The sequence below is a fragment of the Sceloporus undulatus genome, chromosome 3, assembly GCF_019175285.1.
Source record: "Sceloporus undulatus isolate JIND9_A2432 ecotype Alabama chromosome 3, SceUnd_v1.1, whole genome shotgun sequence".
In the NCBI taxonomy this organism is placed as follows: Eukaryota; Metazoa; Chordata; class Lepidosauria; order Squamata; family Phrynosomatidae; genus Sceloporus; species Sceloporus undulatus.
This window is the reverse complement of record NC_056524.1, coordinates 257,331,369-257,359,112: the sequence shown is the minus strand read 5'-3', so window position 1 is coordinate 257,359,112 and position 27,744 is coordinate 257,331,369. Positions and strand designations below refer to the sequence as shown.

Sequence of the window (27,744 nt, the reverse complement as noted above, 5' to 3'; positions counted from 1 at the left end):
GAAGATGATTGTAAAAGCTATTCAACAGCAAAGAGATTTAGTGCAGGTTTAGTATTTCTTGTTGAACAGTCTTTCTCAGAAGGCAATAAGGAGATAGATCGAGCTTTTGGACAATTTCATTCATGCTCTATCTCTCGCCTAATTTTAATAAAATCTTTGCTGTGAAACTGTATTAAGGCAAGCTTATGTCCTTCATTCTCCTGCACTGGAGTCAAAGGATTTGTCAGAACATAGGGATTTAGCTGCACTAAATCTCCCCACCACCACCACCTTTTCTCCTTTACAGGATAGTGCATGCATTTAGATTTACCTTAATACAAATGGTAGTTGTACCCGCTTACATCTCCAAGGATGTTTCTTTGTCACACACTTTCAGATTTTAAATACAGCAAGCTAATTATATGGAAATGGAAAAATAAGAGAACCACATACATACATATACAGGTTTATCGCCCTAAAATGGGCACATTGCGTTCCAAAACGGGGGCACACATGGGTGCACATGGAATGGGATGGGGTTGGGAATGCATCTTACTGCACAAGGGAACACCGCTGCTGCCGCTGGGTGTTCCAATCGTGTTCTACATTCATTCCAAAGGGCGCGATTTATGAGAATTGTTCCAAAGTGTTCTCAGAAATCGCGCCCTCTGGAACGGATGTAGGACGCGATTGGAATTCCCAGCGGCAGCAGTGGCGTTCCCTTGTGCAGTAAGATGTGTTCCTAGCCCCATCCTGTTCCGTGCACACCCATGCACACCCCCGTTTTGGAATGCAACATTCCTATTTTAGGGTCTGTGCGATAAACTTCCTAGACATTGTTGTTCTTAGTTTTGTGTGGGTTTTTCAGGCTATGTGCTCATGTTCTACAAGAGTTTATTCCTGACATTTTGCCAGCATCTGTGGCTGGCATCTTTAGAGAATGCTGACCTGGAAGGGTCACACAGTATGACTCCTCCTTTCCCCTTTTGTCCTCAACTTTTTTCAATTGCTTAAAACCAAGTTCAGAGAGCATAGGTAGTTTGCACTCAATTAATTCAGAGGGAGGAGAGGAGAGGAGAGGAGAGGAGAGGCGGAATCTTGTTCTTCTCAGTAGGCTCAGCTTGCTTGTGTAGTCTAACTTCTGCCATCTTGATCACCCTCTGATATTGCTTGGCCACACACATTCCACTTTCATCTTTGAAATGTTGGAGGGTATGTGAGAGTGTCAGTGATACTTCACATTTCACAAGGCACTAACAATGGTTAATCAATGCAAAGAGAGCCAGCATGATGTAATAGTTTGAGCATTGCGCTATGACTCTGGACATCAGGGTTCGATTCCCCACTTGGCCATGGAAACTCACTGGGTGAACTTGGGTGAGTCGCATACTCTCAGCTTCAGAAAACCCCATAATAGTTTGCCTTAGATTCATCATAAGTAAAAAATGACTTGAAAGCACACAAAAACGAAATCAATTTAAAACCAAAATAAGCCCAAGGTGCACACCTCTAAAGTTCCCCTTATTATATACACCAATTTTCTGTCAGCTGTGGTTCACATGAACTCAGATGAAGACACATATGGGTGTGTGTGTATGTGTGTGTGTACACACACACATACACATACATACCCTATTAGTATAGATAAATAAAATGCATAATCCTAATCACATTAAAATATCAAATTCAAACAAAAATAATTAATACATTTAGCCTCTTCTCCTTGAGTCATTATGTAGTTCTAATATTATGTCAGAAGGAGAGCCTATAATTGTGTTTGCGTGTGTGTGTACATATGTACAAATGCTACCTTCTACTTGTTTTAATTACTAGGACTTGCTTTATTTATCTGCTTTAATTTGAGTGGGTACATTTATTGCTATATTGTCACACTGAATTACATTTTCATTATAACAATTTTTAGCTATTATTTTAATGGAAAGTGAGGTACACATATCAAATAAGCTGAACTGATATCTTAACAAAACACCAGAATGAAAAGTGAATTAGAATAAAATAGGTAAACAATTTTTCTCTTTGTTACTAACATATCATAATTATTCTTTAAATATTGCATACTTTTAAGTTCACAGCTTGAACCTGATGTCCCACTTAGGTGCCTTTCCTGGGCTATGCCTCTATGTTGGTAATGGTATAGATGCTGAATAATCTAAAGAGAAAAACATGTCTAAAGATGTCATTGTTCTGATACTCGCATGTTATGCAACAACAAAAAATGTTACAATGTGGCTGTCTGACTTGACCTACAAGCCTCAACACTGCCTTTCTGTGAATCACTTAATATTGTCAAAACCCAGGTATCTTGGTGTTAAACATGGAAAGTCAACATCTTCATGGAAAACCAATATCAATAAGAGCATGGAAACCCATATCGTTTCATATCTCAAGAGATTTTTCTTTCGTCAAAGTTACTTAGAAGAGCTTCTACTGCTGCAGCCCTTTAACACACAAAAGCCACCATTTTGAAACTCCTTCTCCCAGGCAGAGCAGTGTTTGGAAGAACATGGCGACCCCTGATCATGCATTACTCTATATCTCTTCTTAGGGTGTATCTGCGCTGTCAAAACAATGCAGTTTGACAGCACTTTAATGGCCATGGCTCCATCCTACATTGTAGTTTGGTGAGGCACCAGCACTCATATGACAGATAGTAACTTTGTAAAACAGCCAATCCCAAGATTCCATAGAATACAGCTATAGCAATTAAGGTGGGATCAAACTGCATTATTTCTACAGTGCAGGTATACCCTTAGATACAATGGTACACATGAACCTCAGAAAGGGAGCTATTTTTGTTTCAACTATTGCTTATGAGGATACAGGTTCTGGCACAACTTTAAAAGGTTAAAAGATCTTGCCTGAAGTTCCAAAATGTGTAGTATCTGCTGAGTGGGTGCTCCTTTGTCCACTGGCATTACTGCTGCAATATATTTTGTTACTGTGTGCATGTCACAGGCTACTCCCCAATGACATATTTTTGTCTTGTCAGACTTGGTTCTAGTGCTGGTGTATAATAAGTACTGTATCTTATCAGTACATATTCTGAAACATATTGAGATTGGTAGGGAGGAAAGAAGAAGAAGAAGTTGCTTCTACTTGTTATGAAATGAAGTAGGTTTCCATGCTCTTATTGATATTGATCCTAAGGCAAATCTTTCATGGGTTTTCCTGGAGCTGAGAGTATGTGACAAAACTTGAATTATGTACAAAGTGTTTCTGATTCCCAACTCCAAAAATAATGAAAAATTATTTTTGCAACATGGATTAGACTGAATGAAGTATTACATCCCTTGAGGTAAATCAGGCTGAGACAGAGAGTGTTTGGCTCAGTTGGGGACTTGAATCTGGATCTCCCAAGTCCCAGTCCAACAGTCTAACTGTGGCATTACATTTTTTCCATTTTTAAAAAAAAGACTAGCTGGAAGCATCAAGATTTTGTAACTTTTTTAATTAAAGAAGCCCTACTTATGTAATATTCAGTTGATTTATACAAGAAATATATGGTAATATCTTTTATATTTTATTAGCATCTTCGTTTTTTATTGAAGTTTAACAGTACTTTTCTTTATAAATAAATCCTACCGGTTTACAGAGATAATTATTCCTATTACAAGGCAATATTGATTTCCAAGTTTCCTAAGGTGCAACAATGCTGTGACAGTTTGCCCAGTAATAATTCAGCAAAACTTGTGATTCTCCCCTGCCACCATAACAGAAAGAATGGATAATTCTTGTCACTTATGTGCAAAGTTTTAGACAGCTAAGTAATACAGATTTAAATTAAAAATGACAGATGCACTGGTTCAGGATATAATGGGTACTGAAGTGAATGTTTATTCCTTTTAGCAGTTTGTGGTTAACTCTTAAACGGTCCAAAAATTATAAGCAATTTTCATATCTTTAAATGTGCTACTAGCTGCAATGCACTGTGGGGTCAGTGAGTGTACATGGCAATAATGCTCCAGGATATAAGGAATATGGAGAAGAATCTGAAGATGTGAAGAGATTTTATTTTAAAATAGCTGTTTATGAGGTTGGGGAGAGGAAGAAACCAAGTGGGAGATCCAAATGCTGTAGGATCTGTTTTTTCCTGCAACATGAATTCTCAATAATAGAGCTTAGAAGTAACACAATATACTAATGTTATTTCTAAACTGTTAAAATAATGTTTAGTTTATACTGTGAACAACATTTTCATATTACTTTTCCTGATATATTTTTAATGGTTTTGAAATATGATCAGTAATATTTTCATATTCCTCTTACTTGGGCCAGGGCACATGAAAGCCACATTGAACAAAATTTTGTACTCTACACATCTATACATGTGTCCTTCTGTGTTGCCTGATGCTGGTGCTGCTGGCGCAAGTTGTTTCCTCTGAAGTTAGAAATGAGGTGCCAAGGAGTGGGCAACACAGAGGGATATGTGTATAGCCTTCCGGAGTCACTGTAGAGTGCTCTGTCCATTGCCCCTTGCCTACCCCTCTGGAGTTTGTTTTGGGAAAAATAGCAAGGGAGAAGAAAGTTGTTTTCTTTGTTGTGAGTACCAGCATAATGTTAGATTTGGTCCTTCTGGTATGTATCTCATAAATCTGATGTAGTTCCTATGTGAAAAGTGTAATGTTGCATCATTTATAATGTTTATAATCACTATGTAGTCTTAGATCCCTAACCTTTCGGGGTTTTAGTTGTTGTTATTAAAAATACATATGGACTTAGGCCAGCCAAGCCTAATAGCGAAGAAGTGATATTTCAAACGTGCTTGGCCATACATTGCAAGAATTTCCACCACGAGGCATTCACCTCAACTTGTCCCAAATCAGTCAATTCCCCTTTTCCTGGGTAATCAACATTAAAACCTCAGCCCCCACCTGAAATGGCTAAAACATGTGGCCTTGAGTGAGCAAAGGATTAAGTGCTATACTGTAATTAGAACTCAATTGAGGAGGGCCAGGACTAATCACAGAATAGGGTAAGCAGGATTTGACCTCCAATATGCTGTTCAGCAAATAAATCCAAGCATTCACATTAGAAGCTCGAATCATGCCAAGCAGGGAGGTTTCCTTCTCCCATGCCCCCTGACAATATTTTAACAAGAAAGAAAAACCCATCGCGGAGACTGTATTGCCTTGTGAATAAACTACCTACAGAACTGACTATTATTATTTATTATTTCATTTTATTATATCCCGCCTATCTCCCAACTGAGCCCAACACAGGCACATAAAGAAAGTCCTCTTTCTTGAACTGAGCATTAAAGACTGACAGGTAGCAGTAGTGTCAATGTTGGGGTGCGAGGGTGTGGACCTCACCGGGTGACACCCCAGAAGGGAGGTGACACCTGGCCAGTCCCCTGCCCCATAGGGCTTCCCAATGGCCACAGGCATGGTTTATGGGGCTCCCTACAGCCACAGGCCTGCTCCCTGGGGAACGTGGGCTTCTCCCACCCTCCATGAAGCCCCATGGCTGCTCCCCAGCCCTTTTCCTGGGGTGAGCAGGACTTTTCCAGCCCTCCCTGGGGGCATGGTACTGCTCCCTGGGGGTGTGCGTGGCATCTCCAGCCACCCACTCACACTCCTGCTCATACCAGAAATTGAGCGCCAGAAGTCCCACCCACATATGTCCTGCCCCTAATGAGTGACCACACCGGATGACACAATAATAATAATTATTATTATTATTATTATTATTATTATTATTATTAATATCCCGCCTCTTTGAGGTCAATCGGGGCGGCTAATCCAATCCAATCCTAGGGATGTCATTGACAGGTAGAATACTGCTTCTTTCTCATACTCTCCAAGATTTGATAGATAAAATACAAGAACTTTTGTCATATTCCAGTTCTCACTTGAAATCTGTTGACTAGTCTCTCCATCTCACCCAACCCCACCCATAGACTCTCACACCAAAGAGTGGGCAAATTGGTCAACTGGACTTTGAATAACTTTGTTATAACTTCATACCAAAAAGGAACAAAAAAAATTCCTAGCCATATATGCTGGCCAAATTCATCAAGTACAGTTTCCATGATACAGAGGATTATGTTGTGCCTGCCATATAGCTGTTAAACATGAAAATCCTATCAGAAAAAAGAGGCAGCAACCCCAATTTGGTATAGCAAAGATGCCTGGATATACAAGAATTCAAACCCAGGAACCATTCACACTACACAGTTGTAGTGCTGTTATCCCACTTTAAAAGCCATGCTTCCAACATATGGTATCATTGGGTTTCTTTTGTCTGCTGAGGCACTGAAACATTTTGACTGATATTTCTAAATGCCCCTCCCATCACTGCAAATCTCAGGGTTTTATGAGATGTTGTCTTGGCAATTAAATGTAGCATTATAACTGTATAGTGTAAATGGGCCCCAACTGTTAAGAGTAAAGAACTCAAAGTCCTGCATGTGGATGAGACAATCTGTCAGTTTTGCTTTCTTCTACAATCATTTTTTAACTTTTTTAAAAAAATAATAATCTGATTTCCAGATTTATGAAGAAATCTCTTAAATTTGAGAATCTCTTATCCAAAAAAAAAAAAAAACCTTAACCAAGCAAGAGTCTCACCCTATTCCACATTTAATTTTAGTTTACGTTACAAAATGCCTATGTCCATCATTTTAAACATAATTTGAAGAACTCAGTCAATGGCAGTGTTTATGCTTTATGCTAAACCATATTTTAGTGTATCCTAAACAACAGAAAAGACCTGCAGTGATTCTTATTTTTGTATGCTCTCCATTCCCTCCCCCTGCGCAACTGGGAGATGTCCAAATGCTTCCTCTGCTTTTGTTTAATTGTAAATTGCTATCACAACCAATATAGCCTAACATACACTTTACTATGGTTTGATACACAGGTGGGGCAATTTAGGAACTCATCGGTCATATGGCCACAATCAGGGAGATCAGAAGGTACACCATGTCACTTCTGGTCACCATTTGAAGCCAAATGCTCCTTTACAGCCCTTCATGTGTCATGGAAGTTGAAATGCTGATTTGGTGCATCCTCATGGGATACATGGGAATACCCCACCCTAAAAATGTGAGTCACCATGAGATGATGGAATTTCTTTATTGTTGTCATTCTCAGAGGAAAATCTGTGCATTTCCCCAAGAGGATTTGTGCATATCTCTAAAAAGTGTAATACTGGGGAAATGCAACAATTGCTTCCTTGTTGCAGGAACTGGTAAAAGCAGTGGGTTGCAAATGTCTCTCAGACTTTCCTGTTGTGCTTCTTTATTTGTGTGTGTGTGTTGTGCTTAGCTTCAAAAAGGACAAACAGTATTGTGCTGAAACAGGGGTTTTATAGACATTATATTTTGTGCAAACTGTGAAAACCATGATAAAAACAAATAAGCCCAGGCCTTGGTCTTGCACTGAAAACAAGATCTCTCAAGGAGGGCGTCAAACTCATTATGTACACCTGGCCACCATGACCCTGAAGAGCAGTTTATTTATTTCTGTTTTTCTACCATTACAACCCTGTTATTTAGGAATAGCAGAAGCTGCTTGTCCACAAACTACCAAACTGTCTACTCTGAGCAGCAGCAGCAGCTGTCTGTTTGGCTTGGGCAACCTTTGCAAATACCTGATGATTCTTTCAGCTGCCTTGTAATACATTGGGGCATTATGTTGTTGTTGTTGCTATTGTTGTTGTGTGCCTTAAAGTCATTTCTGATTTATGGCAACCCTAATATGGGATTTTCTTGGCACATTTCTTCAGAGGGAGTTTGACATTGTCATCCTCTGAGGATGAGAGTGTGTGACTTGCCAAAGGTCACCCAGTGAGTTTACATGGCTGAGTTGGGATTCGAATCCTGGTTTCCAGAGTCCTAGTCCAATGCTCAAATCACTATACCACCCTGGATCTCACATTATAGTCCCCCAGAATTTCACTTTTTCAAGCAGAATCTGTGCATGACTACTGTATATATTCATGTATAAGTCTATAAATTTAAATCAAAAAATTCATCCCAAAAACTTGTGTTGACTTATCTACAGGTCAATGTAAGCACAGTACTTTAACTCTTATTTTTTTTAAAAGGAACCATCCCTTGTTAAAGTCAAGAATATAATCTGTTTTGGAAGCAGTGAACTCACCTCAGCTCTCTCACCCATCCAGTCTTTAGTGTGAACACAAACTGTTATGCCTGCAGGAATTTTACAAGTTCTTTTGCATCCTTTTCCTTTGCTTCATCCTTTATATACTTTGTTACATGCCTCTAAGTTTTACCCCCGACTTATCCATGAGTCATATAAAAATCCATAATTTTGGTCCCCACACCTGCCCTCAACTTATACGTACATGAGGTCGAGTTATACATGAGGTCAACTTACAACATACACCAATCTAAGACTATGGCTGATGCTTAATGTATCACATTTAATGATATCACCAACTGATATCTCCTTGTGACATCAACATGGGAGTACCCCTAGTTACAGGTTTTTGCCCCTAGAATTGCATGGTCTGGTATGCTCCAGTCTGGCCACTGTAGTAGGACTTTTGAATACCCCAGAATGCACTAGTATTCTCATTGGGTCAGAACGAGAAATTGAAATTCAGCTTCATATTCAAGTAATTTAAATGTCTTTAATCTAGTGCAAGAGTGTTCACCAGAAATGCTGAGGACTAAACCTGGGACTATGCACAAGCAAAGACTACATCTTCTACCAGTGAGCTAAAATTACATCTCTCCCATTTGCTTCTGTAGCTGCAACTTAACTTGCATTTGTTCCAAAAAATGAATTTCATGCTTAACTTGTTTTTCTTAATTAAAACTTCCTTTTAGCTGCCTCTAATAGGTGTATTAAGACTCATTAGCCTCATTCGCTCTTGTCTGTCATTCCTAGCCTTGCATATGTGTGTGTGTGTATGCGCATGTGCGTATTCTTGGTTTTTTTTAATATAGGCAGAAAATTAAATAATAAATATGGAAGCCAGATCATTTTTATGAGTTTTCAGTATGAGAAAGTGGCTGCAAGGCCCATAAGCTTTCATACAAAAAAGCATTACAGCTAAAGCTAACATGCTGACACATCTCTGATCTATAAAGTCTGCAGTAATGACAACAGTAAAGTGCTGTGCCACAGACTGGGAATTTTTCTCTCACACATGAAAACAGAAATAGGTAGAGCCAAGACTGCATTTATTATTTCTAAAAAAAAAGCAAATAAAATTTCCCCAAAGCTTTTCCTATAAAACGTCTACAATGATTTACTGTTTTTACCTGAATTCATACTAAGATCTTATTATCCAAGAGGCTGCCTTGTTTTCCAATTCCTTTAGTTCTTGTGTGACAAAAGACACCCTTTAAAACTGCAAATAAATTAATCTCAAGTCATATTATGATCAGGTTTGCAGGTCCTCTTAATTATTCCGGCAGGGAACAACACAGCTAGACCACGTGATACAACCATTCAAGATCTTTCTGGACAACCGTTTCCATTTTGATGGGCTCGCTTTAACTGGCAAGGAAACCTGAGTGAAAGTGATCATGCGAATCACTTTCACTCACAAGAGCGCTGAATCCTTCATTCAGTCACACAGGAAGTGTGAGTGAAAGTGATTGCACAAATCACTTTCACATGAAAGTGGAATGAAAGCACTATCATGCATCAGCTGAAAGTGCTTTCAGCTATCATTTCCAGTCCTTTGTAATAATGGAAGAATCTTTATTACAATGACAGCTGAAAGCACTTTCAGCTGATGTCTGATAGTGCTTTTCAGCCCGCTTTCACGTGAAAGTGATTTGTGCAATCACTTTCACTTAGTTCATGGACAGGAATAGGACAAGGGAGCGATCCCATCCCTATCCTGTCCCCATGTGAAAATCTCCAGTGGCTTGGACACCCTTCTGGGATGCCAAAAGCAGGAAGCGGGGTAAGCAAGGGACAAAAAGATGGCAAGAGGACAGAGGAGGGAAGAAAGAGGGGGGAGAAGGATGGCAGGAGAGGGAGAAGTTGGGGAGATTCTTGGAATGGAGGGAGAAACCAGGGGAAGGCACACCAAGGAGGATCTGAAGGTGGAAGAAGATAACAAGAGCTGGATAGGATGCCCGGTAGGGAAGAAGCAGGGACAGACAGATGAAATTAGGAAAGAAGAGGCCAGGGTGGTGGTGAGATGCCAGGTGTCTGAGAGTGAGGCAGTGGCATCACTAAGGGAGTGCAGGGATATGGACCACACCCAGGTGACACCACTGCTCCTCAAACATTTGCATTTTGGCAGAGATGGGTTGTGGCATTCAATTATATCTCTTTAAAATGCTGAAGGGATGGGGTGAGTGGAGTGAGGTTCAGTGGAAGGAGAAAGGAAATGCCCCAGGGTTTTTTAAAATTTAAATTTAAAATTACAATTTGAAAATTTAATTTTTATTTTTTTAAAAAAATTAAAATATTGCAATTTACCAAATGTTCACTTTAATCACATGAAACTACGTATCTGTAAACATATTTATTCTGTGTGTATGATACTGTAATTTAAACATATAATTTTAATTTTTTCTAGTTGTTTATGCCACAACTATGACCATTGCATTCAGTGATATATGGAAATTACAATTTATAAGTAAATTAATACAAAAAAGATTACTAAGGATTCCATATGATGTGGGATGTGAAGAGGACAATGGGGTGTGTGTGGGGGATGACACCATGAGTTACCGCTGGAGTAAGAGTAAGTGGTGTGCAGGTAGCTCAGGGAACAGATTTGGAAAGGGAAAAGGAGACAGAAGGAGGCTTCCCAGGGAGCTGGGCAGGACTTAGGGGAGTACCGAATCCTTCAGGTGGTGCTGGCCACAGCCCCACATAAGCTCTTGGAAGGGATAAGTGGTTAAGGGAGAAGTACGAGTGGAAGGAAATGGAGAAACCCTCAAAGCATCTGTAGTTCTAATAAAAAGACACACAGAGAGAGCTCCTTTGCTGAGGAGGGTGGCATTCCCAGGGGCTCAGGACTTTAGGTCTGGGGTTTTGTTTTTGCTTTGTTTTACACTCAACTTGGATTCATGTTTAATTCCTCCCTATTTAGGAGTAACATTAACCCCTAATCTGTGGAACTACTAATAAATATGTTTCAGCAAAATCAAATCCCTTTGTGTGGCATGATGGAGTCTCATGGGAGAGAAAGCCTGCATCCTCCACTGGGAGCAGGCAGAGTCACAATTACCCTCATCTGAATGTGTTTCAAATTGCTGTCAGAGGTAAGCAGATTACAAAACCTGGTGGAAGGGGGAATTTTCCAGCACTTCTCAAAATGCCATGCTAGTAAACCAGCATGAGCTGCCTCTAAATAAACAGTAAGCTGGGAAATTGTATTTATTTCACCTTGCATTTAGTTTGTGGTCTTTTTTTTATTGTTTCAACTTGTAATTTATTTATTGGTTCTGATTTGTTTGTTAGTATGAATGATTTATAGGCCACCCTTCAGTTAGAACTCCCTGGTGGCATGCAATCTAAAATGACAGTAGCAATTTTTTAAAATGGCATAAAAATGGCTTTAAATTGGCATACAAATGTTCAGAGCACAGAGAGAGAAGAACCACAAAAATCCACCAATCTAACAGTGATGCAAAAGCCTGATTTAACAGATACTGAAATGTCAGGAGAAATAAAAATGTGTTCTTCCTGAATCTGGAAAGACAGCAGGGTCGCCATCAGGAAAGCATCCCTGAAGAAGGTACCTCATATGCTAAGTACGACAAAAGAAAAGGCTTTGTTGCCATCTATCATCACTGGATTCACATATTTATACAGAAATGCCTATTTCTTCCCTCCTGAGATTACCCACAGTACAGGACGCATCTTGCCTTGGAAATACATACGTTTTTCAGGGTTGTAATGCATTTCTGAGGGAAAATGCTTCCCTTCCCCATCAAAACTACACATGGATTTTAAAATTGTCTGTGACTAGAGATAGATGCCTTTGAAACATCATTCTGCCATACTGTAATCATGAACAACAATGCATACAAAACATGTACATGCAGAAAGATGTGCACAAATTTCATGGTAGAGGAGAAAAGTCTTGTAACCTGATATGGAAATGAGAAAGGGGTGGGAATAGGGGGTGAGAAATTGAGAAATTCAATGACAAGAGTACTGACAGATTATCCTGTCTCTACTCATTGATTCTTGTTCATGTCCAAGCCTCAGATTCATGTTCTGATTCTGAAGGCAGGAGGATAGCTTTAGCAAAATTCAAAAGCAGCATAAAGAAAAACTGACAGTTTTTCACATCTCCCAAAATGGAGCCCTGCAATCTCAAACCAGTTCATAGGCAAATGTGTGACTGCCAACACCCTTCTGTTCTCAGCTCAAGGTGCTGGTGATAACATTTATCTTAGTTCAGGACCTCGATACAAAGAACACCTCTCCCTATATGTCTGTAGAAGGACTGAGGTCTGCTGGAGGGAGCAATACAAAATGTGGAAGAAAGGCTTTCTCAGCTGTTGGAGGCTGGTTGTGGAACACATTAGAGGCCCAACACTGGTGCAATTCTAGCATCAAGTAAAAATTATAGCTTTTTGGCAGGTTCTTTTTGATGTGGAGGGAGGTCGTGCGGTTTGGCTGGTGCGGCATCCCTCAGGGGCAAAAACGGGCACCTCTAGCTCACCCTTTCGGGGCAGTCTGTCAAGCCCCATAGTTAAGTAAACTTTGAACTCAGTTTGCAGCAACCAAAGGCACGGAACAGACCATCCAAAAAGGATGATCTCCTGGTGCCCAGCTTTGGTCTACAGGGAAGCCGCAGCCTTCAGACTGCGAAACTTCCCCGCAGACCAAAAAGAACCCGCAAAGTGGTTCTTCTTGTGGTGCCATTATGATGCTGCAGTGCGCCAGTGGCGCACTCGTGATATCACAATGGTGCTGTGACATGCAGATGCTAGACGTCCATTACGTAATGATGGTGGCACCCATCTGTACAGGGCACAGCCATTTTGACACCCTCGTCATGTGTGAGGGGCATCTAGAAGTGCCGCCCCTCGCACATGACAAAGGCGTCTTATCACGCCCATCTGGACCGGGCCAAAGTAAACTGAAACAAAGGGAGAAATTGAAGGAATAATAATAATAATAATAATAATAATAATAATAATAATAATGAAAAAACAACCTAGAGGTTCATCTACACTATAGAAATAATTCAGTTTAACACAACTTTAATTGCATGACTTCATCCTACACAATCCTGGGATTTGTAGTTTCGTGAAGCACTGGCACTTTTTGGCAGAAAAGGCTAAAAACCTTATGAAAACTACAAATCAAATTCCACGTTTCCATAGGATGGAGCTACAGCACCCAAAATGGTGTCAAACTGCATTATTTATACAGTGCAGATGCACCCAAGATAATTTTAAAAGAAGCTGAAAATATGGGACAGAATATTGATCAGAACTGTCCCTATCAAATGTGGATAGTTGGAGGTGATGCAGTTGAATTCATCTGTTAGGCTATCTGTCTCTTTCATCTGTCAGTTTGAGAAAAACTACTTGTTTTATTCTCATATGCAAGAATAAAGAATTTCAAAAGTGTTCTTCCCCACTAGGTGAGACTGTAAGAGTTTTTTCACATTTTTAATGATATTTTGCAGTTTGAAATGAGATTGCTCTAATGCATTCCCCTGAACTAAAGCCCTAGATCTTTCTAGATGTGAATTCTGAGCACCTCACCAAGGGCTAGTCTACAAATTTAAAATACTCCTCATTCTAGTCAAATAGAATGTGAACCAGCATCATGTAATTTGCACCAACAAACTCCTTAAACTCAATGGAAAATCTTTAGAAATGTACATTACTGCACATGTGGCTCTGCTTTGCATGCATTCAGGTGACTGCATATATTTGGCAGAGAGAAGGTGAGTAGATGTTAATAGATGTGAATTTGTACAGGAAAGTAAAGACAATTAACCATCAATGCAAATGTACACATACGTGAACCAATTCACACAGTACACTTATGTGTAGATGCAGGAAAGTTTGGCAACTGCAGACTACCCCTGAATTGCAAATCCCTGGTCCACAGAATGGAGCCGTGGCAACTAACCTGATATGAAGTTGCTGCAAGTTCATAGTGTAGTTGAGATATCATATGGTGAACAAATGAATGCTACCAGTTTCAGTGGGAGTTATTTCTGACTCAAGGTATATAAATGGAAGGGGACTTAACACGCATAGAATATGCACTCTGAAAATACTTTCAGAATAAAAATCATGAAAAATCAGGTGATGCACAATTAACTTTCTCTTATTTTTTCTCTTATTAAGGTATTAGGGTAATAACTGGGATAAGAGTATTTTCAGACACTTGTACTAAAATGTACAACCTATGGTTGGTAATTTTGGGAAGGCAAAGAATGCTCCAGTGCTGGAATTATCTGAGCATTTGTTTCTATGGCTGCCTGAAAATTGGAACACATTTTTTCTTAGTCCCACCCCCACCCCCAGTGGCTTTGGTTGCACAGCACAGCATTACCTATTAAATCTATAATTATGAAAAGCAGCAAGTGTTGGGAAAACATGTAGGTTTTCTAAGGCAGGTGCAAAAAGCTTTGCTGAGTCACCGGAATATTCCAAAACGATTTCGCCTCAATAACAGTAATTTCACAGTCAGTTGTTGAAGGTGATTTAGTCCTGCCACTCCTTAAGAAGGCTGCAGGAACACTTTTCAATTTGCTGCAGTTGCCAAACTTTCCTGCATCAACATTCATCAGCCCCAGTTCAGTTCTAGTTCCATGTCATCAAGTTGTTAATGTGCAACTCTGCTCCTTGAGCTGATCACTGGAAAGCGAGATCCATTCTAAGCAATGGGAAGCAGAATACATCCACATTTACTGCACAATGCTTGCAATATTAACTCAGAAGTAAATTCCACTGTATTCACTGGAACTTTCTACTTCCTAGTCAGTATGTTTCAGGTTGGGGGCTTAGGGCATGTCTACATGGGTCATTTACACTGGTTTCCCCTGCCTTCACATCACCCTGTCCATATGATAAGGAGTCAAAGCCCCAGTTCGACTGTGGACTGTCTTTACACGGGAAGCCCAGCTCCTCATCAAATCCAGGTCATCCCTCCTTTAATCTAATTTTAAAAACGCATGGTTTGTTCTGGATTTCCCTGAAAAACTGGAGCACTCTAAAGCAATGCTGGGTGGCTGTTTACATGTGCATCCCACTGTGCTTCCTGGTGCTACTGCCACAAGTCACACTCACTGAAGTCACAACAAGGCACCCAACCATCCGATTAACTCTGGGTGCCTTGTTGTTGACCTTAGAGGGACCAACTCGTATCAGCAACAGTGGTACGGGGTGGCACAGCAGGATGCACATATAGACAACTGCCCAGCATCTCTGCAGAGTGCCCAGATTACAGTGGGAATATGAGTCAGCTTCAGGGCCAGAATACTCTGGGAACAGCCCAGAGTATTCTGGCCAATGTAGACCCATCCCCAGAGGCTTATCTAGATGTATGTATGATTTATGTCCATGGATCCAAAAGCTGATGGGGAGGTTGCACCAGTGTGCAACTTATCCATGCAGATGTCCTTATCCTGATCAGTAAACATACAGTGGTACCCTGGGATACGAATGCGCCGGGGTACCTCTGTATCTCCCTCTATCAGATTTCTTTCTTCCTTTTAGAAAAACTGCCAGAGACTCCTAGTTAAATGGTACATCTTCTCTTCTTCTTTTTTCTTACAAAAGAGAAGCCAGTGTTACTATTTTTTTCTAATCTCACTGGTACAAGAATGGCAGCATTTTGATTTGATTTAAAGCTGCACAAAACCATAACAACCACCAGTATTTCTGTAGCTAATCCTTTTGCTTTTATTACTATATTTTCCTTAAGCATAAACTGTTGCATTTCTAGTTGATGCTAGGAATTGTTAAAAGGTTGAATAATGAAACATGAGGCTGTTTACCAGAAAAGATTAAACTACATTTGTGCAGCTTTCCTCTCCCCCACCCTTTTTTTCTAAAAATGCATCTTCACCCATAGCATTTTTCTAATGAATCCATGATTATCTGTTGCTGCTGTTTCAATGACTCACCACACCATGCTGATCCTCCCTTTTATTGAGTATTAAAGAGTTCTGCTTTTATGTGCCCAACAAAACACAATCAATAGGGCATTTAACAAATTATTCTAATGAAGTTGGACAATTGCAATAAATGGATTGTACATTATTAAAAGCAAAAGAGCATTGTCTACTAATGAAGGAAATAGTACCTCTTTAAAATAATTATAAGCATGCATCCGCTCTTGGCTGCCTGCTTCTTTCTCTGGATTCCTCCTCTTTCTCTCCTCTTGCCCCACACTCAGGTCTAACAATGCCACTGCTTGTGCCTGCTGATGAGGCAATGGTTATTAAATATTCAAATAGAGCTAAACAAAATTAGCTCCGCCATCCCAAAGCACCATCTACATCCATGTCAAGTTCTGAACCTCCTGCTCTACTTCAGTCTCACAAATCAACCCCGTCAAGCCATTTCATTGACCTCCAATCAAATAATTCCCAGAGGGAACCCAGGGAGTCTCATCCTTAGCTGGTTTGAAACATTGGAACTAAAATTATCAAAATACTGTCACAATACCAGAATGATGGGGAAAGTGCTTCTATAGCCAGTTTTAACCTGACTTCCTTGTTCCCTTTCTTTTTAATGATGTATTCTGATAGACCTCTTTGTTTCAGTGATGCATCCCAAGCAGAGGTCTTCTGCCAAATCCTTCTCTCAAGCACACCTAATACAATTATCCCCACATTCTATTCTCCTTCCCCTGCCAATTCCTGCATATGCTTTACATTCCAGGAAAAAAGAGAATGTGTTCCATTTTCTTCCAGAGCAGGGCTATTTTTTTTAAAAGTGCAGTGCAGAAGAGGAGTCAGAAAGTACCATCACAGAACTTCCACTCATTTCAGTGAAGGTTACACAACAGGGCCCAATGGATCATGACATAGGCCTCCAGTTTAAAGAACACCTTTGCCTGATGAAGAAGCCTGTGTCATGTGTTCTGTGCATTTTAGTTGTCCAAATAAAAGTCTCGCTATTTTGTGGATTTTGGAAGTTACGGTTCTTTTCTAGTATGAGTACACTTATGCTAAAAATGGGAGGGAATAGGATAGGAACTCTTCATTGAAGTGCTAAGATTAAATGGCTTGTGAAGTCTATAAGCTTTGAAAGGTAATAGTCTGTTTCATGACTATTTTTTTCCAGTGATTAGTATTCATGCTGGTGTTATGTGCCTTCAAGTCAACTCTGACTTATGGTGACCCAATTAGAGTTTTCTTCGCAGGATTTATTCAGAGGAGGTTTGCCGCTACCTTTTGGTTAGGCTGAGAAAGTTGACTTGTTCAAGGTCACCAACAGTTTTCCATGGCTGAGCAGAGATTTGAACACTCATCTCCCAGAGCCCTAGTCCAACACTTAAACCTCTATATCACACTGGTTCTCAAGTTATTAGTAAAGCATCCTCAAATGGCCCTGAACTTTCCAAGATCTTCCACAACATGGAGTGACAGATCAAAACAAAGTCTGGGTTTTTAAAGAAGAGCTTGAATATGCTGCAAATTAATTTAAGTTAACTGTACAAACAGCTAACCAATTGTTGGGATTCTGGGAATCATCGAGAATTCCAAAACATCTGGATAGTACATTTTTCTCACACTTTTAAGATACAGTACCACTATTTTCTAAAGCAAGTGGACACAGCAGCACAGATAGAACTTCCATTTTACAATAGATGTGATACTAAATAAGTCCATACCTTCACTAGTGGCTATTCGAACTTCTGCAGTTTTTATCTCACAGAGCAATCTTCCACATCTCAACTCACATGCTGGTCCTACTAAGTTCAGTGCACCCAGGAAAATGCTGCAAAACTACAGTACCAATATCAAAGTAATAAAAAGTCCACCCGATCATTTAAGCCACTGGTTTAGGTTTAGCCAGTTAACTAACCAAACTAACTAACCAAATCAATTGAAAGGGTATTCCCAATTAGTCAAACAATTGATTTGGTTAGTTAGTTTGGTTAGTTAACTGGCTAAACCCTAAACTCTGTTCAATACAGCTGTTTATCAAGCCATTTCTTTGTCCTTTTCCAATGGCTGCTATCATTCACATGAAAGCTTTCCTTTCAGGACTGGCTACTGGCTTTCAGCTCACCGCTATGGGAGAACACCTTCATTCTCATATTTGGATTTATGCTGTCACTAGGATCATTACACAGATTCAGCTGTCGATATCAAAATTGTTCTACTATTGGCAATTAAGCACTTCTTGCCTTTTCCTTATAATCGAAGACTTCTGAATTCTCTTTCACAGCTGAAATGGGGAGGGAAGATGGCCATGCCTGGAGAGAAACAGGGTTTATTTCCATCATGATAAACCTTTGTTTACTGAGATAACCAAATGTAGTCACTGGGCCCACAATTCTATGTCTCCCTTGTAACACTAACATGAGTATGGATTACTAAGGAATGAATGGATGCTTAACCCTCTTCTGCATCCCATTTGTGCCATGCAAATCCCCCGTAGAAACAGAAAATAGATAAAACCTGCCTTCTGGTGGGAAACTGGTATTTCGAGTATTCTGAAGGCTGAAATAAAAACATAACTTTTTAAAAAGTCGGAGCATTTGCAGATGACAATTGGCATATATAGGAAAGCTTCACTCTCCTACATATTAACCATACCTTCCAAAATGTCCGCCTTGCATTCACATTAACTAACACATCTGGGTGGTTTTTTTTAAAAAAAATGTGTTGCTGGTACAACATACCAAAGCAGCAGTTATGAGCTGGTGGGGGCGGGGGGATAGTTTGATTGTGAAAGGTTTTGACATCCTGTTTTCTAGCATAGCTACTCTAATAAAGACTGTAACTTCCCCTGCTCCCCAACCACTTTAAAGTAACACAAATGCTGGCAGATCTGACTTACCAATGTCCACTGTAGTGTAGCTATGAAAGAACTAGATAAGATCCTCCAGCACAAAGATATAATATTAAATACTAAAATTGAATCATCCCAGCCACCTTATTTCTGATTTCTATGTACAAGTGTGAAAGCTGACAATGAGCAAAAGTCAATAAGAAAACAAATTCAACTGAAATGTGGTGCTGGAGGAGAGTTCTACAGATACCATGGACTTCTAGTAAGATAAATAAATGGGCCTTATAGCAGATCAAGCCTGAATTCTAATTAGAAGATGTTCAACGTACAACTGAAGCTGTTGTACTTTTGTCAACAGGACTCATTAGCAAAGACAACAGTGTTTAGTAAAGTGGAAGGCAGGTACAAATAGGGAGAACATACCACAGGTAGGTTGATTAAACAAATAGAAACCATGGTCTTGAACTTCTAAGACCTAAGCAGGGCAGTTGATGAATGGGGACCTTGGAAATACCTGGGGATTTTATTTCCCAGAAACCCCAACCAACATGAGCCAGCATGGTGTAGTGGGTTGAGGATAGAACTTGGATGTTGGAGATTGGGGTTTGATTACCTGCTTGGCCATGGAAACCCACTGGGTGACCTTGGGCAAATCGCATACTCTTAGGCCCATAATACCCCATGATAGGGTCACCATAAGTCAAAAATGATTTGAAGACACACAACAAAGAACAAAAATGAAGTGGCAATAGGAAAGGTAGAATCTGATGAGGTGGAATTGTGCCCCCATTCAGAATAAAGCATGGTCCGCTTCCTCTATTTGGAATTACAGTGGGCCCTCCACATTCACTGGGTTAGGAGTGCAGGACTCCCATGAAAGTGGGGAAAATGCAAATTTAAAAAAAAAAAAACTATTCTTTTTTACCTGAGAGGACACCGCTCTAGGAATATCTAGGTTCTCCAGCACAATTCTATTCAGTGGAAGTTGACCATAGAGACATGCTGGAAGTTTCTAGAGACAACATACTAATCCACAAATAGTTAAATCCACAAAAGTCAAAACCACAAATGTTGAGGGCCAACTGTAACAATGGAAGACTGTGGGTGATAAAATAACATCTACAGCTAAGTAATGTTGCTGTTGCTGCTGTTGTTGTATGCCTTCAAGTTGTTTCCAATGCATGATTTGTTCAGAGGAGGTTTGCCATAACTTTCCTGTGAAGTTCAGAGAATGTGATTTGCCAAAGGTCACTCAGTGGGATTCCATGGCTGAGTGGGGATTTGAATCCTGGTTTTCCAGAATACTAGTCCAACATTCAAATTACTACATCATGCTGGCTCTAAATTCTCAAATCTCCATAAACCAAGCCCAACTTCCACCCGGTTGACCAATATATCTCCAATGATCAAGCAACCAGATGTTCAAAAAGCTTGAAATGTGGTTTGCAATCTGTTCATTAATAACTGCTTCCTAATATGAATTACCTGTGTTTATTTACGATGAACATGCAAATGTATATGTGCAACCTAAATAATTATTTTAAACAGAACAGCATTGCCTCTAAAATGCTTGCCAAATGCATTGGCAAACATTTAATCATATTGTTGCAAGATAGGTCTGAAGCACCTTGATTTAAGTGTTAAGGTAACCATGTGCATGCATGACATCAAGACAGCAACTGCAGTTTTAAAGATTGGATTCTCAAGAAATGTAAAAATCTGGGGGGGGGGTAGTTTAAAGAAAGTTTGCTGAAGAGTCTGACAAGGATTGTGCAGGTTTATCAAAGTGATGTTTCACAAAGCAAGAAGACTGCCACAGTTAAAATCGACCTGCTTAAATAAATAAATTATTTTAACTTAATTGCTCTGCAACTATATGCACCTTAAAATGATTTGAGATAGTGCCCTTTCTCCAGATTCCAAGGTAACTTCTAGCTTTAATTAAAAGTCAATTAATATTAAGTAATCTTGCTAATTTTAATTAAACCTGTTGAAAATTGATTTTCCTTCAGCTAAGCAAAGACAAGATTCTAATACTATCTTCTGCAGGGGGAAAAACACCATTAAACCCTTACATTTCTGAAACACACTAATGTCTAGTTATGTGGTGGTGGGGATGTTGTTGTTGTTGCTGCTGCTGCTTTTAAAGAGCATTTGAACTGCCCTACTTACAACAGCAAAGATAAAATGCCAGTAATCGAAAAGGCAAACACATGTGACAATGTCTTAAGAGAAATTTACAGCACTTTATTCCCCCACCCCGCCTCCCTGTACGACTTAAAGATTAAGATTGCAAAAGCTGAATTCAATACTGTTTACAAGCATGCAAGATCTGTTCAGCTCTGAAAGTCATGCAACCCAAATATGTATACCAGTTTTCTTTTTTCTCGAAGTTAAATGCCATGGACTATAATGAGATTTACGCGCAAGTAAATTTCAAAAGATTACAGCCTTGTAGTCCAATCCTATCCATGTTTATTCAACACCGACTTCTATTTAATTCAAAAGAACTTATTTCCAACTAAGTATTACCAGCAGCACAGTCCTAAATACATTCCTTTTCCTTGATGGAGAAAGATTTCCAAATGATGCACTGGTGTTAGTCTGTTGCAGCAAAAACAACCCAGAGCCAAGTGGCATCATCAAGACAAACAAAATCTTTACAGAATGAGCTTTTCATAGTCTATGAAAGCTCATTGTATAATGAATTTGTCAGTCTTTAAACCACCACAGAAGTCTTTGTGGTGATCAAAGATGACTTTTCAGCATCGTCATTTTAAACTTCCGTGGCTTGCATGGAAACATTAAATTAGCATTTACACACAGCTATACATCAACCCTGAGATTCTACTGAACAGTTCTGAATTCACATCCAGGCCAGTGTTGGAAACTGAAAGCAGCGAAGAGTGGGTGAGTGGGTGGCACACAGAAGCCAACCATAAGTATCATTTTGCAATATATGTCTTTCCATCTTTTTAAGGCACTCTTCAGAGAGGCATCATTAACCTGTTGGCTGAACTCTTGGTGCCATCGAAGCCTATTTATCTATTGCCAACTCTTTCTCTTAACACACACACACATTTCTCTGCCCCCAATGGTATCATGTTATCATCCCTACATGTCTACACTGATCAATCCTTGTTCCCTTTCCTTTCTTGACCCACTCAGTGGCCACCTCCTTGTTTTTTTTTTGCTCTTTTCTGCTAAGAACCAGAAGCACAGCACTTTTCCTCCCCCTCCTCCATTCCACTCCACCAGTCAATCCCACACTTTCCCAGTCTGCCCTTGACCACCCGGGCATTTCTACCCCCTCCCATGAAAAAAAACAAAAACCCTTCTCTCTTCTAAAGAGCCTTCCATGAATTTTCTAAGTCTGGGGAAGACTCCCTTGGAGTATGCCCACACTGTAGGAATAAGCCAGTTTGACACCACTTTGAACTGCCATGGCTCCACCCTTTAGAGAGTGGCTGGATGTTCTAAGTGCAAAGGAGGACAAGGCATGACAAAATGTAGGCGATTCAAGAAAAAATGTAGGACATGACCAAATAAAAGCTATTTACATATAAATGCAAATCCATGCATTTTTGTCAAAATGGTGGACATGTTGGCATTCCTCCTGGACTAAAGGTTGAAATCAAAGATATAGCCAAAGGGTTGCCATAAGTCAGAGTTGATTTGTGGGCATGTAAGCAGGGTGACCAGATTGCCTTCTTTTCCAGGACATGTCCTACATTTCAAGCTTCCTGTCCAGGAGGCATTGCAAAATGTCCTCCACTTTGAGCCTGACTAAGAAGCGGGGAATTATATTCCTATGAGTGTTTTGAGCATTTTTGTTTGGAAACGTCCTGCTTTTTTTCTCCCTAGAATCTCCTCCATTTTGAGGGGCCTTATCCTCCTTTGTGGTAAGGACGCCTCGTCACCTTGCTTTTGGCACCACCACTGCAAGCCCTTTTCCCTTTCCTTGCTGCCCTCATTTTTGTTGTTGTTATTGTTGTTGTGTGCCTTCAAGTCATTGCCAATTCATGGCAACCCTATGGGCGACACTATCATGGGGTTTTCTTGGCATGTTTCTTCAGAGAGGGTTTGCCATTGCCATCTTTTGAGGCTGAGGGAGTGTGACTCGTTATCCAAGGTCCCCCAGTGGGTCTCATGGCCAAACTGGGATTCAAACCCTGGTCTCCTGAGTCTTAATCCAACACACCAACCATTAGGCCATGCTGAAATCCTTACTGACCACAAAGTTCAACTGCAGCCAACAAGGAGATAAGGGGAGCAGGGTGAGCAGATGCTAAAACGGCAAAGGAGGACAAAGCACTGCAAAATGTAGGACGCACCAGAAAAATGTACGACAGGACAAGATAATGGCTAAAAAGCACTCATAAATGTAAATGCATGCTTCTGAATGATATGACAGAAAAAGAAGGACATGATGGAGTAAAAGCTAAGAAACTTCACAGAAATATGAATTCATGCTTCTTAGTCATGCTGAAAATGGAGGGCATTCCAGAGAAATGGAGGACATGACCAAATGAAAGCTTAAAAGCATTCACAGAAATATGAATTCATGCTGCTCAAAAGGGAGGGCAGGCAAGAAAAAATGGAGGACATGACCAAATAAAAAGCTGGGGAAAAAACCTCACAGAAACATCAATTCATGCTTCTTAGTCATGCTCGAAATGGAGGACATTCAAGAAAAATGGAGGGCATGACCAAATAAAAAGCTAACATCATAGAAACACAAATTCATGCTTCTTAGTCATGTTCGAAATGGAGGGCGTTCGAGAAAAATTGAGGACAGGCCCAGATAAAAAACTCAAAAAGGACTCAGAAATAGAAATGCATGCTTCTTAGTCCTGCTCGACTGGGCATTACAAAATCAAAGCTAAGGACCCTCATATATAAATACAAATCCATGTTTTTCAGTCCTGCTCGAAATGGAGGACACTGCAGATAAATAGAGGACATTCCAAAACAATAGCTTTTAAAAAAAATAAACACGCATCTAAAGATAAATCCGCTCTCCTCAGTCCTGTCATTTGGGAATGCCTCCTCCTGGGCAGAAGGCTGAAATGGAGGACACGTCCGGGGAAAGGAGGACGTCGGGTCACCGCGAGTGCCTCAGCCATCCGCCAAACTCGGGTTGCATCCGCACTGGAGCAATAATCCGGTTTGGCCCCGCTTTAACTCCAACCACAACAAACTCCAACTCCCAGAATTCCATAGCCTTGAGCCAGACAACAAGTTAAAGTGGAGCCAAACCGGGTTATTGCTCCAGTGCGGATGCAGCCTCGGTATAGGAAGTTTGTTCCCCCCCCCCCCCACACACACACACACCACAAAAAGACTGATCCAGGACAAGGGAGTTTCTCTCATATACACAACCACTGACCAAGGACAGGGAGTGACACAAAGAAATGCACACAAACGGTGGCCGAGGACAGGGAGTCTCTCTCTCTCTCTCTCACACACACACACCCACACACACCCAAGAGCCGAGGACAGGGTGTCTCTCTATCTCTTACACACACGCAAACACACACGCAAATACGCCCAGGACACGGACTCTCTCTCTCTCCTATACAAATACAAACACTGGCCCAGGGCAGGGAATCACACAGACAGACAGACAGACAGACAGACACACACACACACACACACACTGGCCGAGGACAGGGAGTGACACAGAAACACACAAACACAACACTGGCCCAGGACAAGGAGTCTCTCTCTGTCTCTCAAACACACACAAACACAAATACACACAGAAACGCTGGTCCAGCATAAGAAGTCTCTCTCTCTCTCTCTCTCTCTCTCTCACACACACACACACACACACTGGCCCAAGTCAGAGCGTCTCTGTCTGATACATACACACAAACACACACACAAAAACTGGCCCAGGACAAGGAGTCTCTCTGTCATACTGACACACAAACACAACACTGTCGGAGGACAGGAATTCTCTCTCACACACACAGACAGACACACACACAACCACTGGCCCAGGACAAGGGCTCATTCTCTCTCACAGAGACACATACACTGGCTGAGGCCAGGGAGTGAGTGACACAACCCCCCTACACACACACACACACACACACACACACACTGCCTGCCTCCCTCTCTGCTCTCCAACCTCCTTCTCCTCCAGCTTTCTCCAGCCTCCGTCCTTGAGATGGGTCCCCTCCTTAAAACACACACACACACACACACACACACACACACACCAAGGGCCCAAGACCTCTCCCCCCCTCACGAAAGAACACAACACAACAGCCCCCATCCACACTCCCTTATGGAGCATTATGCCTCCTTTGCTTGTGCCAAAGAAGAAGACTAGAAGGTAGCAGCAGTATATGGGGAGATTCCATAGACAGAGAGAGAGAGAGAGAGAAGACCTGGAGCATCCCTCTATAAAACACACAAACACACACACCAACACCCCCGAAGAAGGAAAGTATTTACCCATTCCCCAAAGGTCTCTTTTTTCTATTTCTCTCCCTTCTTTTCCTTTTTTCCTTCCTTTTTTCTCACTGGGTCTTCTTCCTCGAAGCAGCAGCTGTTCTTATTAAATCATCCCTTGGACACTTCCAAATTGTGTCGATTTAGAGGCTATTTCTTCTCCCCTCTCTCCTCCTCCTCCTCCTCTCTTTCCTTCCTCCTCTCCTCTTCCCAAGACTGCGAAAAAGACGATGAAGAAGAAGAAGGGGAGAAAAGGAAAAGAAAAGAAGAAGGAGGAGGAAGAAAATCCCATCCAGAATTATTCACCAGCGCCGAGCATCTGTACCCAGCCGCCGCCACCTCCATTGAAATCCGACCATCAGGCAGAGACCAACAAGAACTAGAAATGATCAAACGGTGACTTCTTTTTCGGCTGCCACCAGATAATCCGACTAATCCAATAGGTTTATCGCGATCTGAAATTGCCCTCCAGATGAATCCCCTTTCGCTGGATGTCCAGTTGTGTGTGTGTGTGGATGGCACAGCACAAGGGGACCGGGGAAGGCAGGGAGCGAAGAAGAGCTGGTCTCTGACGCCTTTGAGGAGTTTATCTTTTTCTAAAAAAATCTTTCGTTCCTTTTCCAGGTCCTGGATGCACTGATCGTTAAAAAGGGAAATAAAAAATAAAGGGGGAAATGCCCAGAACCTTGATTTTTTTCCCTCCCTCTAATATAGGTTTCAACTCCAAATTGCTGCTGAGATGAAAAATGGTACAAAGGTACCCCTAGTGGCCAAGAGGGGAACAGCAAGGCACCCCCTTGCTCTTCTTCTCACCCCCATCTTGCTGCTGCTTTTCTCCTTTTTGCAAGAGAGAAGTCTAACCAGAAAAGCTACTGGAGAGTAAAGATATACAACTGAGCACAAAAGCTCGCCCAGTACTGTATTGGGAATCGGCAGCCATCCCAACAAGAGACGAGTGGTTAATAAAGCTGGTTGAGGCCATTGAAATGGATAGAATGACAAATTGGTTAAATGGAGGGGAGGAGGAAAACCCAGGAAAATCAGAGATAGAATGGGGAAATGGAGCATCTAACACTCACAATAAAGAAAAATACAAAACCAAGAATTCTAACTGGCTCAACAGACCACCCCTTTGGAGCGGCATCCCACCACCCTTTTCTTTGCCGGATCGGGGCGCGGCAAATAATAGAATGATAGAATCCTAGGGTTGGAAGAGACCACAAGGGCCATCCAGTCCAACCCCCTGCCATGCAGGAACTCTCAATCAAAGTTTACCCGACAGATGGCCATCCAGCCTCTGTTTAAATACCTCCAAGGGGGGAGACTCCACCACTATACACTTCAGCCCTGATCTGGCATTTTGCCAGCACTAAAAAGAATGGCAAAATGCTGCTCCTTTTAGAGCCAGCAAAAAGGCACCCTTGCCACTACAGCGGTGGCATTTTGATGCTCTTTTGGCAGATTGTGTTTAAACACTGCACCAAAGGAGCGAAATGACATTCCCAGCCATGCAGTTGTGTGCATGGTATGACACTGGCATCAGGGCAGTGTTGGGGCGTGTGGATGCCACATCCCCACTTTGCCCCGAGGCCAGCCCTTTTGGCCAGTTTGTACAACCCCTAAGGTTAAGATTAGAAAGTCATAGTACATAAGAAAACAAACAAAGATAAAGAATGGGGGGGGGGGGGAGTAAAGAAGCGGTTTCATGAACTGGCAATACACAAGGAAGTTAAAGAAGTAAAATAAGACAATTTCTTAATTTAACCAAGAGAGGAGAGAAGAAAGAATTAAGATTAAAACAGCTTTCACAAAACAAAAGGTATTTATTTATTTTAGAAAATGTGCTATTTTCTTTGTACTATGTATCATTCTGTAAATTGCAATGAATTAAAAAAAACTGAGCACAAAAGTTAGAGTCGTCCAAGACCCAGTGTTCCCCATCACCAATATATAGAGACGACAGTAAAGGAAGCAGACAGAAGGAAAATCAACTCATTTGAGATGTGGTGCTGGAGAATTGCAATCACGTTTACATTTCTATTCCTCTTATCAATGAACTAATACTCCCTAAGCAGTTTACAATGTGTAAGCCAATTGCCGCCCAACAAGCTGGGCACTCATTTTACCACCTTACAAAAGGATGGAAGGCTGAGTGGACCCTGGAGCCCTGCCTGGGATTGAACCCACAACCTTGTGGCTTTGAGTAGCTGCAGTACATGCATTTAACCACTGCACCACTAGGGCTCCACATTTGAGATGTGGTGCTGGAGAACAAGATACTGTGGGCAGCCAAAAAGATAAACCGATGGGTCTGGGAATAGATCAAGCCAGAGATCGCCGTAGAAGCCAAAATGATTTAAAGGAGGATGATGTACTTTGGCCATATAATGAGT

General features: G+C 41.0%; 1 protein-coding gene across 9 annotated transcripts in view; it reads right to left on the bottom strand.

The window, feature by feature from the left end:
* The window catches only part of NLGN1 (neuroligin 1), an 892,554-nt gene that overhangs the window by 639,864 nt on the left and 224,946 nt on the right, over nucleotides 1-27,744 (bottom strand). For 4 of the 9 annotated variants that reach the window (XM_042457842.1, XM_042457847.1, XM_042457849.1 and 1 more), the window contains exon 1: nucleotides 25,355-26,066. The exons of 3 other annotated variants lie outside the window; for them this stretch is intronic. The gene's annotated coding sequence lies outside the window, so the exon portion shown is untranslated. Of the gene's footprint in view, nucleotides 1-25,354; nucleotides 26,067-27,744 lie in introns of those variants that run through there. 2 more of the 9 variants (XM_042457848.1, XM_042457850.1) reach the window with 1 other exon arrangement.